The sequence below is a fragment of the Penaeus vannamei genome, chromosome 28 (genome assembly GCF_042767895.1).
Source record: "Penaeus vannamei isolate JL-2024 chromosome 28, ASM4276789v1, whole genome shotgun sequence".
Lineage (NCBI taxonomy): Eukaryota > Metazoa > Arthropoda > Malacostraca > Decapoda > Penaeidae > Penaeus > Penaeus vannamei.
Window position 1 is genome coordinate 4,956,350 of NC_091576.1, and position 5,000 is coordinate 4,961,349.

Here is a 5,000-nt window from a genome sequence, read left to right on the forward strand (position 1 = left end):
GGCCTTCTAATCATCAATCTTGCCTAATCCACCAATTATCAGTTCCTATTCCCTTTCATTAAATGGCTTCAGTAGATGGTACGTTGTGGTACGACTTCTGTGAAGCCCTTCAGCAAAGCAACAACCTGCTTCCCTAGGTTCAAAGAGAAAATCAGAACAGGTTACTCATGAAAAGTCTCTCAGAACACAGAAAACTGCCATTCCTATCACTTGACCCACAAAATGAAAATAGGGCAGATGATCCTAAAATAAAAAAAAGAAAACCACTGAAATTACAATGCCGTCATAATAATATTCATGAAATCAGTCATGCTTCCTTTATATACATAAAAGACAAGATATAGATTGAACGAATTACCTAGTAATTGAAGATTACAACTGAATCCAATCCAAACATAAGTAATAACTAAAGAATATTTGAGCAGCTTAGTAACACCGGGGCCATGGAGAATATTCTGTATTGGTCAGGGGCCGCAGAGTGAGAAAGCTTGGGAAGCACTGCGCTATTTACACCACTCAGACAGGCCCTATCTCACTTCACTTGCTCTCACTTGCGAACTGTTACTCTCGAGGAAAGTCTATGCCCTTCATTCATACATCAACTTAGGGATCACATCGATATCATACAGGAACTTCTTAACTTCCTCACCTTCCTATTTCTTATTAACTCCTTCAGCCAACCCTCACCCTTCTTAGCCTGCTGTTTCCTTTAAAGCACTTCGTCCCCCAAACTCCCGTCCTTACTAATCACATTAGTGCAACACCATAAAATCCATCTGTCCACCAAGTGACGACCTTGAAACATTATGGCTCGCTGTTAGACCAACATGGCTGCCCCGTGAAATCAGTGTGCTCGTAATCTGCAGGATGTATTTCCCCCCAAGGGAACCTACCGAAGAAAGCCTCAGAGAACACATAATAGAAAATGTGTTCATCCTCCAAGCAAAGTACGGAAATCCCTTTTTTGTAATTCTTGGCGACCTGAACACTTTTTCTGATTATGAAATCACCTCTGTACTGAATTTTAAGCAGGTTGTGTCATTCGCCACGCATGGGAAAAATACCCTGGACAAAATCATAACAAATAAAGAGCATTTTTATGAAAGTCCAACTTCCCTGCCCCCTTTGGGCAATAGTGATCACTTGTCGCTGCTCTGGGTACCAAAGAAATACCAGGCACCCACGCAATTAAAGGGAACAAAACTTATTCGTAGATTCCCTGATTCTAAAATCCGAGAGTTCGGATCATGGATTACTCATCATGATTGGGCCGACGTTCTCAACGCCCCCGACCCGAACACTAAATGCAAACTTTTTTATAAATCAATCTGGAACCAAGTTGACAACTGCTTCCCCTTAAAAAGAACTTCCACCCACCATCAGGACAAACCATGGGTCAACAACAGGATCAAAGACCTTATCCTGGCAAGACAAAAAGCTTACAAACAAAAAATACCGATGCAACAAAGTACTTGGCAAAAAAGGTTAGACAAGAGATAAGATAGGCTAAGAAAAACTATCATAAGCAAATAATTGATAAAATCAGTGGCGCAAATCCCAAATCGTGGTATAGCCACATTCGGAATTTAATCGGTGACAAAAGAAGTGACAGTTACCTCTCTCACATCAGCGAAATTGCCGACTCGCTGAAAACGCTGCTAACATCATCAACTGTCACTTTGCGAACATCAACAAGTTACTCCCACCATTACAATCAGCAGAACTGCCAACTTACTTACCCTCGCGCCCTCTGCAAGCAATTGTCAGCGAATACGACGTGTACCAACACTTAAGAAGGATAGCAAAAAGCAAATCTCCTGGGCCTGATGACATCCCGCCGAGGTTACTACGTGAATTCGCTCCTGAGCTCGCCACCCCCCTCTGCGACATCTTTAACTGCTCCATCACTGAGGGCGTGGTGCCTGACCTATGGAAGCGTGTTATCACAGTCCTAATTCCCAAAGCCAATCCACCTAATTCTCTCGATGACCTTAGGCCCATATCATTAACACCTATTCCTTGCAAAATACTCAAGAGAATAATTGCTAAAGAATTGTGGAAAATATTCGCCCCAAAATTAGATCGTCGCCAATTTGGAAATACCAAGGGTAGCTCCACAGTCCACTACCTAGTTGACCTGATCAATTACATCACTTCAAATGTAGACAAAAGACTCGAGGTCACTACCGTCACCATCGACCTGAGGAAAGCATTTGATCTCATCGACCACACCACATTAATTAAGAAAATGATTTCTCTGGGTTTCCACGAGGGCTGGGTGAAGTGGATATCTTCCTTCATCAACCTTCGCTCCCAGAGGACTCGTGCAAACAACCAAATATCCGATGAAATTGATCTTCACTGCAGTGTCCCTCAAGGAAAGGTTCTCGGCCCTTTATTGTTTCTGATAATGGTAAATGAGGACAAAATTCCGCACGTGAAGATCTACAAATATGTGGACGACATGACACGCACTAGCACACCAAACAGGGCAAGGAAACACCTTATTACAAGACGCCCTTAAGCAAGTGTCAGAGTGGGCTTTAACTAACAAAATGTCTGTCAACACCAAGAAATGCACAGAAACAAAATTCAAATTAAACAAATTAGCCGACAGTGGTAGTACTCTAAAAATAGGCGAGGAACTCTTAACTCGGGCCAAAGAGGTGAATCTATTGGGACCAGTTATCAGTGACGATTTAAAGTGGTTCGCCAACACCAAGAAACTGATTTCAAAGTGTGGAAGAACGTTCTTTATGCTAACCAAATTAAAATCTTTCGGTGCATCCCAAGACCTCCTTCGCATATGGACGACTTTCCTTCGACCAGTCTGTGAATATGCAGCACCAGTCTGGCATTCGTCCATTACCAACTTTGAAAAAATAAAATTAGAAAGACTTCAGAAAAGAGCATTACGTATCGTTCTCGGGTCAAACTACACCACACACACACAGGCACTAAACCAACTGCAGATACCCTCTTTGGAAGACTGGAGAAAATACCTAACAGAAAAATTTGCACACAACATCTTTACATCTACGAGACATCGGCACCTGCTTCCCGACTAGCGTCAATCAAGCAGACAGCTTCGTGAGGATGTTAACAACAAATTATGTGAACCAAAGTGTCATACATCCATGATATTATATGTCTACTATTCCCTATTGTATTAGACACTTAAATGATAACTTTGTAAAGTAACAATTTTACCCTTGTAACTAAAACTTTACTTAATAAACTCTTTATTTTTATTATTATTATCATTATTATTCTGTAAGTCAGTGAATGCACTCTTATTTATTCTTTATGAATCATTAAATAGCAGCAATTTTGTGTAGCCTAGAGGCCAATTAAGCTGATGATTGTTCCATTTATATGTAGTTCCATAAAGCTTCATATTTACTGCTTATTTATTTATTTTCATTTTAATTCTCAGCTTCACACATACATGGTTAGTGTAAAAAAAAGGTATGAATGACAAAGAATGTCTTCTCAATACAAGAAATATATATATATAACTGGTTTTGAATATATCTTCCTCATGTATTTCTGACAATATATTCTTCAGTTAAATGTATCTCTTGTATTGCGGAGATATTCACTCTCATTCATAACTTTCCTACATTTGTCAACAGAAACACTGTTCATCCATCATATACCAAAACAAAGTTATAAGCTATTCACTCACAGAACCGACTTCTTTTTCATAATTATATCCTACATTCATTACTGCTTGGAAACAATTTTCAAGGCTACGGATGAATTATTTGTGATGTGTGAATGCTCACTTTGGACCTTAGGGAGGGAGGGAGGGAGGGAGGGAGGGAGGGAGGGAGGGAGGGAGGGAGGGAGGGAGGGAGGGAGGGAGGAAAGAAAGGAGGGAAGAAGGGAGGGATGAAGGAAGAAAGGGAGGGATGGAGGCAGGAAGAATGGGAGGGGGGGAGGAGGAAAGGAGAGAGAGGGAGAGGAAGGAAGGAAGGAAGGAAGGAAGGAAGGAAGGAAGGAAGGAAGGAAGGAAGGAAGGAAGGAAGGAAGGGAGAGAGGGGCAGGAAGGGAGAGAGCAAGGGATGGAGTGAGGAGAGAAGTAGGGAGGGAAGGAAGGAAAGAAAGAAGGGAGGGAGGAAAGACGAAAGGATATAGCCTAAATATTGGAAGGATGGAAGGAAAGAAAGACAGGAGAGGGGGAGGGAGGGATTGAGTAAGAAAGGAAGGAAGGAAGGGAGGGAGGGAGGGAGGGAGGGAGGGAGGGAGGGAGAGAGGAAGGAAGGAAGAAAGGAAGGAAAGGAGGTAGGAAGGAAGGAAGGAAGGAAGGTATGTAGGAAGGAAAGAAAGAAGGAAGGAAAGGAGGAAGGAAGGAAAGAAGGAAGGGAGGGAGGGAGGGAGGAAGGAACGAAAGGAGGGAGGGAGGAAGGAACGAAGGGAGGGAGGGAGGGAGGGAGGAAGGAGGAAGGAGGAAGGATGAAAGGAAGGGGAGGGAGGGAGGGAGAGAGGAAGGGAGGAAGGGAGGGAGGAAGAAAGGAAGGGAGGGAGGAAGAAAGGAAAGGAGGGAGGGAGAGAGGAGGAAGGAAGGAAGGAAGGAAGGAAGGAAAAGGAAGGAAGGTGGGAAGGAAGGAAGGAGGAGGGAGGGAGGGAGGGAGGGAGGGAGGGAGGAAGGAAGGGAGGGAGAGAGGAAGGAAGAAAGGAAGGAAAGAAAGTAGGAAGGAAGAGGAAGGAAGGGAGGAAGGGAGGAAGGGAGGAAGGGAGGTAGGGAGGAAGGAAGAAAGGAAGGGAGGGAGAGAGGAAGGAAGAAAGGAAGGGAGGGAGAGAGGAAGGAAGAAAGGAAGGGAGGGAGAGAGGAAGGAAGAAAGGAAGGGAGGGAGAGAGGAAGGAAGAAAGGAAGGGAGGGAGAGAGGGAGGAAGGAAGGAAGGAAGGAAGGGAGGGAGGAAGGAAAGCAAGAAATTAGACAAATACACTTGAAAATATTCATCACAGAACATGGGATATCAGACCATAGGCCTAC

At 43.5% G+C, this 5,000-nt stretch overlaps 1 protein-coding gene across 1 annotated transcript in view; it reads right to left on the reverse strand.

The window, feature by feature from the left end:
* Positions 1-5,000, reverse strand: part of LOC138867043 (uncharacterized) — a 12,696-nt gene that overhangs the window by 6,032 nt on the left and 1,664 nt on the right. The window contains exon 2 of the mRNA XM_070141463.1: positions 1-133. This exon is cut by the window's left edge and continues 15 nt beyond it. The gene's annotated coding sequence lies outside the window, so the exon portion shown is untranslated. The remainder of the gene's footprint in view (positions 134-5,000) is intronic.